The sequence below is a fragment of the Prionailurus viverrinus genome, chromosome B4 (genome assembly GCF_022837055.1).
Source record: "Prionailurus viverrinus isolate Anna chromosome B4, UM_Priviv_1.0, whole genome shotgun sequence".
Taxonomy (NCBI): Eukaryota; Metazoa; Chordata; class Mammalia; order Carnivora; family Felidae; genus Prionailurus; species Prionailurus viverrinus.
Window position 1 is genome coordinate 19,475,295 of NC_062567.1, and position 13,052 is coordinate 19,488,346.

Sequence of the window (13,052 nt, forward strand, 5' to 3'; positions counted from 1 at the left end):
AAAAAAATAAGCAGAACGAGCAGTCTACTACGAAACAGGTGATGATGTTACTTGAGGGACCAGATGAAGGAGCTAGCCGGAAATGTTTCCCAGGGGACTGATATTTTGAATTGTGACTTAAAGGAGATGGAAATGCATTTCTGAAGATTTGGAATATGACAGAGTAGGACATCTGGGGGCAGGGGGAGGGGACACTCAGCGATCAAAAAGACTAAATTCAAGGAGTTGCGTTTTCACTTGCAAAATTGATTGGAAGTTGACATTAATCACAGAGGATACAGAAAAACAGGAAAGGAATCCTAAATGGGGATCATTCGTAACACATGGCTTTTGATCCATGTTTAATTGGGTGCCACCAAACTCTGCATTAGCTTTCGTTTTAATTAGTGGAAGGAAGAGCAAGAGAACAGTGCTATATTAAGAAGAGGTCTGAAAGCAAATCAAAGTAAGATTCTACTGGAAAACCTGCTAAGGAGTGTCGGGGAGTAGGTGGGAAGTGAAGGGGAGTCAGAAACCCAAGTGTGGCTATGCGGTGGCAGGAGACGCCTCTGATGTGGTGATCGGCAAAACCTAGAGAAAACTGCCACCAGGTCAGATGGAGATTTGCGGTATTGAGGAATCCAGAAAAGACCAATGTGATTCAGTCCAGCTGATTGATACAGAACTCATATTGCAGGCGTCTAGACTGTCCTCTGCTTTCTCGAAGCCGGCTTATGTCTTTGCCCTTATTCATCCTTCCTGCAGGTGTTTTCTTGGATTAATTCAATCACATGGTTGTTTTTCATCGACCTACACTGTCAGCTCGACATCAGGCAGTATGTGTAGAGTAGCCAGTACCTGCCCTGCCGGGGGCGCGTCTGTTGAGTGATAACTGTGGGGTCCGATATAACTGAGTTTTTTATATGCTGGACGCTCTGAGCTGTGCAGTGTAGGTGAATCATCTGTTTTCCTGAGGCTTTTCTTAACCGCAGAAATGAGACTGACAATACTTTTGTGGTGAGGATTACATGAGATGATACATCCTATCAAATAGATCGCAGGTGTTGAGTACCTGTCAAAACCCTTTGCATTCAGGAGAGCATTATCCTGGAGGGGTGAGGGCAGTATGCATTAGGGCAGCATAAAACAGTGTGTGTTCTACATTGCAGCGATCTAGGGGCACCTGGGTGGCTCAGTTAGTTGAATGTGTCACTTCGGCTCAGGTCACGATCTCATGGTTTGTGAGTCTGAGCCCCACATCGGCCTCCCTGCTGACAGCGTGGAGCCTGCTTGGGATTCTCTCTCTCTCCCTTTCTGTCTGCCTCTCCCCCCCCCATGCTCACTCTCTCTCAAAATAAATAAATAAACTATAAAAAAAATAACGAATAAATGAAATAAAGAAATTGAAGTGATCTAGATCAGCATTTTGTAAAAACATGCTCTGCTGAATCCTGGATCCCCAGGCTGTTACTAGTTGTTTGGGGAATGGAGAGAAAGTCTCTAATTTGGGGATATTTTTGGTTATCTAGAGTTAAATGAAATTCTACACTGCAGGGTCTATCCGATCTTTTAATATGCTAAAAGGCATTCTACGTCTCATTTGGAGATTTGGGAACAGGTGGGTGAGGAATGAAACATAATGTTTCCCAAGCCTGTTTGACCACAGAATTATTGCTTTGGGGACTCTTCTTCTGTGAGACACGCCAGGGAATGGGAGTATGTACTTCAAAAGCTTGCTGGAGTTCAGAGCAGTGGGAGAGCAGAGGGGGAGGATTTCACACAGAGATGGACATTTGAATGGTGTCTCTTGGAATGATGGAGGTCTCCTGGAGACAGACTTGTCCTAATTATCTATTTCCTCGATCCCCAGGGCATAGTAGGTATTCAGCAAATATCTGTGGCAAGGAGATTAATGGATTATGATTTGAATGGATAGAATGCAGCCATGAAGGCATTGTGATAGAGGAGGAGGGGGACAGGAAGAGCCAATGTTGAGACAAGAATAGAGGTGGCTCCCCTGTGAATCAGTGGGTAGGCCAGTTTAAGTGAGGTGATGGTGTCATTCGGCAGAGGGGGAAGGCAGGGGAGTCAGGCAGAGGACGGCCAGGTTGTGTTGGACCTTGAAAGTCAGCAGAAAGCTTGGACTGTCAGACACAGGGCAACCTTGTAGTCTTGAGCTCAGAAGTGGAATAAAAGCAAAGTTGAAAGGTTATCTGCTCGGTGCTATGTAGGAGGGACCGTGAGAACAGCCTGGGTCCTGGCCTGGAAATGGTTGCAGCATCCGGGCCACAGTGATAAGGCTTTGGGCATGGAGCTCAGCCAGCACTGAAGGACGACACGCACATCAGATATTCGAAAGAAAAATGGGAATGACTTGGGGTCTGATTGGAGAAGGATGAAGGGACGAAGGGCTGTGGCTGGGGTAGTGGGGAAGGCAAATGCGCCCGATGAGCACCCCATGTCCTCACTCAGCTCCTACCTGTGCCCAGACCTTGAGCAAGTCACTAAGCACCCTGTGTCATCTGTCCATAAGCGTGGAACCACTGAAAGACCAGTGGACTGCCACGGAAGCATGTTAGTCATCGTCACGAGAGGGATGGGTGTTAACTCTTGGGATCAGCTATAGGGATGGGACTTGGAGGAAAAAAATCTGGTCTGGAGCCCAGTGGGGTTTTCAACAAAATTGTGTAGTTTTTGGACTTTTGCACCAACCTCCTTTTGCCTTCCTCTCACAGTATCTTTGTTTTATCAGGCCTGCCCTCTCCTCTTCCTGCCCTTCCCCTGATGTGAGATGTTCGAGGGGTATGCTCCAACCAGTGTGCAAGCGTGGAGGTGACGTGTGAACAGTGGGTAATGCTCAGGGGCCGTCACATGGAGCTTTGAACTGAGCCACAGGTTTTGACAGTGTGGAGATGAATACAGCTTACCACACTTAGTTGTGTCAAACTTGCCCCAAAGGGATATTTTTGGGCCAGTGGAGTGTACAATGATTTCCTCCATGAGCACTTCCCGAGGTCACAGTCGGAGCAGTCACCGGTTTTACTCAAACAACACAGGGACGCTGATGGGAGAGGAGCAGGTGGATGGGGTGGTATTGTTGTAGCAGTTGTTTGGGAGACATGAATGGCTGTATGTGCTATCATTATTGCTCACTGATTCCATCTTTTGGGTCCATTGTCCTCCCTCTGTCCCTCCTCGCCTTCTCTCTTTCCTTTTTGTTTTTAAACATTTCAACTCAACCAGAACATTCTCCTATGCAAATGGGCGCTGGGCATTGAATGTGCGAAGACCAATCAATGCTCTTCCAGGTCCAGAATGTACTTGCCCCGTGTCCATGTTCTTTCTCCAGTTACTCCACACAGCATCTGTTTTACTTCCGGTTGAGTACCATGACCTTGAGTTGCCCCATAAGCTTTGAGAGCAAATGCCATTTTTACACCCTCTCTTGGGTTTATCTGTTATGTGTATGTTTTTAAGTTTATTTATTTATTTTGAGAGTGTGTGTGTGTGCACGTGCACATGGGAGCACAAGTGGGGAGGAGCAGAAAGAGAGGGAGAGAGAGAATCCCAAGCAGGCTCTGCACACTGTTAGTCCGGAGCCCGATGCCAGGCTTGAACTCATTAGCTGGGAGAACATGACCTGAGCCGAAACCAAGAGTCAGATGCTTAACTGACTGAGCCACCCAGGCACCTCAGGTTTATTTGTTATATTGATTTCTTTCAAAGACTTAGTTTGCATTTATCTCTTCCAGATTATGATTTGCTGTCTCATCATTTTCAGCTTTTTTTCATAATTATCTGCCTTTTCCTAGTTTTTAAAGTTGTCTTTGTTATCTTCTGTAATTTCTTAAAGTGAGTGTCAAGTTCATTTATTTTTAGTATTTCTTGTTAATAATGAAGGCATTTAGGGGCATACATTTCCTGACACCAGGTTGGGCTGTGTCCTGAAGTTTTGTATGAAAATTTCCTGTTTCATTTCCTTAAGGACAGTTGAAAGTTTCAATTTTGATTTGTTCCTTTGATTTAAGGGTTTTCCAAGAGTATTTCACTTCCAAATAGTTGAGATTATTATTTATTTATAATTTTATTGGATGTGATCAAAGAATGCAGTCTGTAAAATTGCTGCTTTTTTAAGACGTTTAAGGATTTGTTTAAAATTTGTTGCATAGTCAAATGCACAATCAGCATTTGTAAGAATTGTGTTATGTGTTCTTGAGAAATTGCCTATTTTATGTTTACTATATATACACATACATGTGCACACTTCTATGTCAGGTTTGTTGTTTGTTTCATTTATTTTGTTGTGGCCCTTACTTTTTCTAGTGCTGTTCAGTTTCAAACAATGTATCATGGAGTCTCTCACTACCAACATATTTTTATCCTGTTCTTCTTGCATTCCTAAGAATTTTTGCTTTACAGCTTTTCATTTGCTTTGTTTGTTTCAAACAAATTTTTGATGATCATTCCTTTCTCATAAATTGTCTTTTTACACTACCGGATGACCTCTGTATCCAGTTTAGTGTTTGTTAACTTTTCTTATGATTAATATTGTCACTTTGCGTTACATTTATCTGGTATAGACAGATGGTACTCATCTATTTTCAAGTTTTCTTTATTAATATTGAGTATGTTGATTAGAAATTACATATAAGTTGGTTTTGCCTTTTTAGCTCAACTTATTAGTCTTTGTCTTTTAATGGGAGAATTTAGTCCATTGATATTTAGTGTAATACTCAGTGAACTTGATTATATTCCTTTATCTTAATTTCACAGGAAATATCTCTTCTTTATTAAATTCAGTTCATGCTCAGTAAACACTAAACAAAGTTTCAGTCGTGACAAGCAGTATTTGAAATGACAGTAGGTGCTCCAAGTAAAAATGAGTGTCAGGCAGTCATATGGAGGTAGAAGAGAACTGGAGAACTGGAACCAGAGAATAAGACTGGGCAGATACCCATTGGCATTATCTGCTCTATTAGTCGGGGCTCTCCAGAGAAACAGAGAAACGGTTGGAAAGAGAGCAAGAGCAAGACTGAGAGAGAGAGATACTTAGTTTAGTTTGAAGAATTGGTTCACACAGTTGTGGGTACTGGCAACCTGAAGACTGTGGGGCCAGGCCACCAGACTGGAAATTCAGGGAAGAGTTGATGCTGCAGCCTTCAGTTCAAGATCTGCAGGCAGGAAACTCAGGTAGGGTTTCTAGGTCTTGAGGCAGATTCTACACACCCCCCCCCCACCAGCTCCCCAAAGGGACTATAAGTCCCACCCACACTATGGTCAGAGTGTGCTGACTCAGAGTCTGCTGATGTAAGTGTTAATCACATCTAAAAAATACCTTCACAGCAACATTTAGACAGATATTTGACCCAACGGCTGTGTCAAGTTGACACAGAAAATTAACCAGCACCGTAGCAAAAGCTGACCAAATGTAAATGGACCATCCCTAAAGCAAACAATGACTACAAACAAAAATAGAGCCAAAGTTCAAGCTTTAGGGAATTACCACAATTGGTTTTCATTGTTTGATTCAGAAATGAAAGCACCCTTCTTCTTTTGGTGATGCATACAATCTGTGCTGGACCTAAGAAATGTATATTTGACTTTTTTTTTCCTTTTTAACGGTTGTCCGTATTTCTTTAGACCAGAACTTTAGGAGGTTGTGCCTCCTTCTTGAGTGTCCGCTGTTTCATTAGCCTTCTCTGCATGTTAGTGGTCTGTTTGTCCTCGGGTGGACGAGTGGTGATACATTAATCCTGCTCTGGACCGCTGTCAAAGGCATCCATACAGCCTGAAGCTAAATAGAGACCACCCCCCACCCCCCAAGGCTGCTGTGCTGATGGCCCACCCTGTCCCGACTCTTCCAGACCCCAGCCCAGCCCCATCTGTGGGCGTGGTGTTTCTGGGAGGATTTCTGGAAAGTCTGTGCAGTCCAATGTGCACCTTTGCAGTCCATTGTGCTGCCTTTGCAGTCCAATGTGCACCTTCAGGCTTTACTAAGCAAATCATTTTAGCATGACTTAGGTTAGTTAGGATTTTAGTGTCCTCAATTGTGAGCAGTGTTATTAAACCAGGATAACTGCTTGGTGGTTAAGCACATGTGTTTTGGATTTCAGTCTTGGGTCTGCCTGGATTAAAAGGGACACTCCCACACTTAGTGGGCATGTAGACTTACTCAAGTGACCTAAGCTGTTGAAGCTCCCTTTCTCCATTTATGAAATGAAGATAATAACCAGTCTTATATCACCTTTTGCTGTGAGACTTAAATGAGGTAAGGATTGCTTATTTTAATTATGAAAGTATTGCTTCTTCTACCCAAAGAAGCATTCCTTTTCCACGTGACAACTTCTAATTCATTTTATTTACTTTTTTTAAAGATTTTGTTTTGGGGCACTTGGGTGGCTCAGTTAGCTGAGCGTCCGACTTCCACTCAGGTCATGATCTCATGGTTTATGAGTTCGAGCCCCACTTTGGGCTCTGTGCTGAGAGCTCAGAGCCTGCTTCGGATTCTGTGTCTCCCTCCCTCTCTCTGCCCATCCCACCCCCGCCCCTGCTCATACTCTCTCTCTCTCTCTCTCTTTCAAAAATAAAACATTAAAAAAAATTTGTTTTAATGTTTATTTTATTTTTGAGAGAGGAGGGTCAGCAAGAGAGGGAGATAGAGGATGCCTAGAAGGCTATGCACTGACAGCAGAGAGCCTGATGGGAGGCTTGAACTCACCAACCGTGAGATCATGACCTGAGCTGTAGTCAGACGCTTAACGGATTGAGCCACCCAGGTGTGTTTTTTAAGAAACAAAAACTCAGGCCGTAGACGGTTAAATCCAACCTCTCCCACCAGACACCTGTATCTTTATACGTTCATGGCCTTTTTCAGTGAGTGGATGTCTACATCTGTTATAAAAGGTTTATTGAAACAAATTCAAGAGAAAGAATCCCATTTGCTATCCAAATCCATCATGGATCCCTCTGATGTGGCTACATTTACAAACAAAATAGCCCTTCTACATGCATTTGCTGAGCTCTGACTTGGTTAGTGGTGCTTAGTTGCTGGCAGGCAAATCATGGTGCTCTCATAGTCCAGCTCAGTCCAGCTCGCCATTTTCCTCATTTAAGGACAGTAGGAAAAATCATTAGTGGATTTGCAAACCTTGGCTTTTCTGCCCAGCCTGTGTTTCCTTATTGCTGAGAGTATTATGCTCCACATTTACCCCGCTGTAAATATTTCAATATTCCCCATCATCACGGTAATGATGTCGTCCCTGGTTACAAAATCTTTGGTCTGTGCTTACCTCAGTCCGCCTGCAGACGAGTGGGTTAATCAGGTTGCTTTCACATCTGAGTTATTTCTGGGACTCTCTTCATTTGTCTGACTTACAGATTCTGACTGTTCTCACTCACTCTCTTTTCTGAGCTTGAATTCAGTAAGTAAAAGCGGAGATGTTGTAATTTCCTAAACAACCCAAAGGGCAGATGTGGTCTAATTTATAACCCCTCTGACTGCTGAATCAACTTTCGTGTGCTCTGTCTAATGGAACTTTGAGGAATAACCGAATAAAGCCTAGATCTGGTTATACCTTGTTTTTGTTTGTTTCATGTTACGTTTGTGCCCCACTGGGTAAAGCACAAGTGTGGGCTTCATCTGGATGTATTTTCGTCTTACAGAGGCAGTAATTGAATCTCTGACAGTAGTCTTGCCTCCAAGGAGTGTTCCAACTCAGGCTGCTATATTAAACCAGGGTAGCTCTTGGTTCCCTCGGAAGGTAATGTCGCATCTGTTGACTGTGAACGATGGCAGGGCAAACCTCTCAGAATAGTCAGAGAGGGGAAACGGAGCATTTACAATTCTTTCTAGGAAAAGAGCCATTCTGAGTGCTTTTACCTATGGATGCTCTCTCTCTGAACATCTGGGTAGGCTCAGCAAGGTATGGGGGGGGCGGTAACATTTGCTCTCTGACCTTTCAAAGATGCTGCTGATTTTCTTGCCCTTGCAGCAGGCTGTGTGGCATGTTAAAGCAGGCTGCAGTGTTGACTACTGCTACTTCTGAGATTCTGCAGGGTTCTAGCAGATTCTGCAGGGTTCTAGCAGATTCTGCGGGAGCCTGCCTTCAAATGTTTCCCGGCTCCCTGCAGAGCCAGAAAGCCAGAAAGAAGAACTTTCGGCAGTAGCACTTGACAGCTATTTGATAACATCACTGTAAACTCTCCTGAGTTTGGAGCAAGTCCCATTCAAACCTTGCTGATACCTCAGGGTCAGCAGCCTTAGACTTGGGAGGGTGAGATGTGTCCGCAATGAAGTTAGAGTGAGAAGCAAGAGTGCTGTGCCCAGGGTCGCCATGAGGGGCTGGGCACAAATTTGGCAGAAATTTGCCTGAAGCTTTATGCAAACAGGGGTTCTATAAAAATTGATTCGATTGATTTTGATGTTATTCTGGTAACTTATGTAAGTTAGTACAAATATATGAAAGATGCAAGTATGTTATGAAAGAGTTAAAAAAAATTCTCAACACCTTCCCCTACCTCCTCTGCAACCGGAGGCCAAGAGAAACTACACACACACACACACACACACACACACACACATTCCAGGAAAGAACCTGTTTTGCAAGTTTTGCTGGTAAAAAGTAGGAAGGGGGTTGCTGGAAAGTGGAAAAGCCTTAGAAGTATCAGTTGAAAGTTTTTCAAATCGTATGTTTTTGATGTAACTTTATCCTGCAGAGAGAGGCATATGTGCCACCGAAGGTTTTTCTTTAACCGATTAAGTGCATTGTTAGACAGGGAGGGGCAGATTAACGAATGCCTATAATTTTGATCATTGTTTTCTGCAAAACAGCTCAGGCTTTGAAAATGAAGCCATCGTCCTTGGCTGAGTCTCTGCCAACAGCACAAATTATACTGTGCAGAGATCCAAAGCCCCTCGAAAGGTTTCATTAATGAACAATTTCAGACGATTGTTTAAGTCTTTGCCTGACAGGTAACGTTGGCATGTAGGCAGGTGGGGTTAGGGTTTCCATGGAGATTTATGATGTCATGCTTGAAAGAGCATGTCAAGACAGCCAATTTAACAAGTAGCTACTCAAAAAGTCCTATAGGCTAGAAGTAAGGCTTTATGCAAATGACAAGAGTTTCACTGGGAAAAACTGCAAAAGAAAACAGTAGAGACATGGAGGGGGGTTTACCTGACAGCTCGGAAGGATGACCCCGGAGTCCATTAGAGACGAAAACTTCCAGAAGACGCGTTAGATTTTTTTTTACTTTAACTGCTGCTTCACCTGTGGAGCTCTGGGTACAGGTAAACACAAGTTGTTTTTTTTTCCTTCTGAGTTACCGCCAAAAATTATTTGCAAGCATTGAGATCTATTTCTTTGCATTGTTCTCTTGGTAGGGAGAACTGAATCAGTAAGTGCAGCTTTCCCACACCGAATGTTCAATGTGCGTGCTTCAGGGCTGTGTTTTCAGGGCTTTTTTACTGAAAGAACTGAGATTTTTGAATAGGTCTGAATAACAAGTGATGCATTATGCATCATGCTGATTGTGCTAATGTTATAAAGTGCTACAGATAAAGGTTAGAAGGATGATCTGAGATACTATATGTATTTGTGGATTATTCCCAGATGTTGGTTTCTTCTTTTTTTCTCTCTTTTAACTCTTAGACCAGCCCTGAAATTGGGGCTACGTGTATTTCCGTATTTTCAAGTTGTACAATGCTAAAAATAAAACCCGTGGAATATTACCGAACTTTTTATGAACATCACGCTTTTTAATTTTAAGGGTGTCTGTGTGCTTTTCACACAGAAGTATTTTACAGCACTAGAGAATATCCTGAGATATCAGAGTTTCTGGACTTTAGGGAAGCAGGACTTGTAAATTCTAAGATTTCTTGGGTTGGGGGAATGGTTGATAACGTTTGGTAGTTTTTAAAGCATGCTTTGGAAAGAAAGCCTCGCTCTGGTGGTACAGGGCTGTTTGCATCCGTTTCTAGTGAGACAGAGTAAGCGATCTTGCCAGAGAGATGGATGTGATAGTGGTCACTACAGGTAGCTGTATTCCTGCAAAGTTGACTCAAAGGGCTTAGTCTGGGGACATCAGGCTGTGATGTGAGTAATTCTGTCCACTGAGCTTAAAAGGAAATGAAAAACGTTTTTGAAGGTTAAAGGGAAGAGTTGAGGATAAGTGCAAGATACCTGTGAAATGGAAACTTGGGCTTTTGACACCCGAACTGTCTAGGAGCAAATGGGCAGGCATTAAAATATCTTTTTAAATTGTCTAACGTGTGGGAATGCGAGCCTCCTGAAACCTTGCAGTCAGCGACTGCGGATTAGCTCCGGAACTGTTCTCCCGCATTAGACTTGGGCTGCCACGGTTTCTGCCGAATGCTTTGACAAAGGAAGGGCTGGAATGCCTTGGGTTTTGAGTCCTGGCTTCACCACTTCCTACCCGTGTTAAGTCTGGGAAAGTAAATTCACATCATTCAGCCTCAGTTTTCTCCTCCATAAAATGGCGGGGATGATCATGGCGTGGTGAGGTTTAACCGACGAAATATGTAGTGTGCTTCTCAGAGTTCAGGTTCCACGTGTTAGCCGTTGTTTTTCTTCTCTGCTTCTGTGCTACTGGATTCTCTGTCACGTGTTTTTATAGGCTTCATCTTATTGCAACAGATCAGGAGGATTGCAGCATCTTTTTATTCCTCCTTTTCGGGTGAAGAAACCGTGGCTCAGGGAGGTGCTGAAATACACAACACAGTAAACTGCCTTTGTACATGTTCTGCTGGGTTTTTTCCCATCTAAGGGGTCTACGAAAAAATTAATGTGCTGCTGAGACAACTCCCAGATGCAACAATTATTTCTATAAATTAACTCAAATACAAAATGTTAAGCGTCACAAAGGAGTCGGGACGTTCATGTGTTTACATTAGTTATGCTTGTGACGCGTTTTCTTTTTTTTTCAACGTTTATTTCTTTTTGGGACAGAGAGAGACAGAGCATGAACGGGGGAGGGGCAGAGAGAGAGGGAGACACAGAATCGGAAACAGGCTCCAGGCTCTGAGCCATCAGCCCAGAGCCTGACGCGGGGCTCGAACTCACGGACCGCGAGATCGTGACCTGGCTGAAGTCGGACGCTTAACCGACTGCGCCATCCAGGCGCCCCTTTGTGACGCGTTTTCTAGGCAGGCTGGAGAAGTTATGTTGGTTTACCTTTCACTGCTACCTGTTGATAGGAGCTCAAGTCACTTTGAAGGCTTACAGTTTTGTTTTGTTTTGTTTTACCATTTATCTTTTTTTTAAGTTTATTTATTTATTTTTGAGAGAGAGCGAGCGAGAGAGAGCACACACACAAGCAGGGGAGGGGCAGAGAGAGAGAGAGAGGGAGTTAGAGAATCCCAAGCAGGCTCTATGCTATCAGTACAGAGCCTGACCTGGGGCTGGAACTCAAGAACTGTGAGATTACGACCTGAGCCAAAACCGAGAGTCAATCAATCGTTCAACCAGCTGAGCCACTCAGGCGCCCCCAAAGACTTAACAGTTTTAACTCTTACCTGCATCTGATGTTTCTTGGACCCCCAAGAAGAGTCAGGTTTTGCTGTCACAGGTATATCCTGAGCAGGAAACAAAGTCACCAAGGGGCTGTGGGAATCACCACAGGGAGCGAGGGGTTGGACACAATGTCTTTTCTCTTTTTGTATTCTAGACTTTGGCAGCTCCCTCCCTTGCCTACATCCCAGACCAAAACAGCCCATAATTATATTCTACATCCATTGTATGTAAGAGACAAATATGTTTTTCATTGTGTTATTTTTAGCAGCAGTGTTTCTAGCCAGGGAAAACACTCTATTAGTTCCCGGGTTTTCCTAATGACTTTTCCAATTTTTCCAAATTTCCCACATCAGATTGTTCAGGATTGTTCAGGTCCCACACTCCTGGAAGAGGGTTCTTAGCAGGAATATTGGGGTAGGCTCATCCAGTTGGATTCTGAAGGCATTCTGATCTTGGAGCTGCTGAGGCTGAGCTCATTCTGTGCCAGACAATGAGTAAATTAATTAAATGTGGTCATCAGACTGCATTGTGGCCTGCAGTTCCCAGCACTGGTGTGGGACATCCGGAAAAGCTCCGGTTATCTCAAAAGCAGATCTGTGAGTCTGAAAGCAAATATTTACTTCATTCAAAGTTTCAATACCAAGTATGAACCACAAAGCAGCAAATTTAAGGTAGAAAAGAGTCATGAACTCACACAGATGTAGGGTGCCAAAATTCCAAACAGGCTCAGAATCACTAATGCATCTTTTTCTACAGTTTTCTACCCATTTTTAATGGATTTTTTTAGAAGTCCATTAAAGTTTTTTATTACAGCTCATTGTGTTGTTCAGAGATTTTCTGTTGATTAATAAGCAGTGATTACATCTAGAAGTGTCTTTTACACCTAGTGAGGTTAGTAAAGGTCTTTTGAGTCAGAGGGGCCAGGCAAACAGGGATTCAAAAGCCAGATTGCCTGGATTGGAATCCTGCTTTCATTGCTTATCAGTAGCACAGATTTCCCATTGAAGAACATACATGGGTCTATTCATATTCCAAATAAAATGTAGCACCCAAACTTAAAAAGCTTCTTAGTAAAGGAATTAGTGGTCTTTAAATAATGTTTTAAAACTTTTTTTTTTGATTTCCATGGAAATTATTTCTTCAGAAAGAAAGACACTGAAATCTCTCAGTCCAGGAAATGGAAGTTAGAGCTTCCTCTGGCCCTGATCCAACTCAGTTCTTTTCAGTGCGAGGGAAGTTCCATCCAGAAGCTGTTTAAAGCTCAGGCTGTATGTCATTGCTATTCGTCAATTGAATGTCATCAGAAACGCTCCTGTTATGAAACTGGTAGGGAGCAGTTTTAAAAAGTCTATTTATTTAAAAAGAAAAAAAAACTCATCCTGAGAAATGGTGTCATCTCAGATACATGGCTTCTCTGCAAGCGTGTGGTTGTTGAGGGGAGAGCAGATGGAGTGGGAAGGGCGCTTTCGTCTTCCAGTAACCAAGCTCGCCCTTCTCTTTTCTTTTCTCAACTTTTTTCTGAAGCAGGTAGAAATGTAATTT

At 43.2% G+C, this 13,052-nt stretch overlaps 1 protein-coding gene across 12 annotated transcripts in view; it reads left to right on the forward strand.

The window, feature by feature from the left end:
* KIAA1217 (KIAA1217 ortholog) overlaps positions 1-13,052 on the forward strand; it is a 303,651-nt gene that overhangs the window by 16,664 nt on the left and 273,935 nt on the right. The window contains exon 1 of one of the 12 annotated variants that reach the window (XM_047865673.1): positions 9,049-9,268. The exons of the other annotated variants lie outside the window; for them this stretch is intronic. The gene's annotated coding sequence lies outside the window, so the exon portion shown is untranslated. Of the gene's footprint in view, positions 1-9,048; positions 9,269-13,052 lie in introns of those variants that run through there. 12 annotated transcript variants of the gene reach the window in all.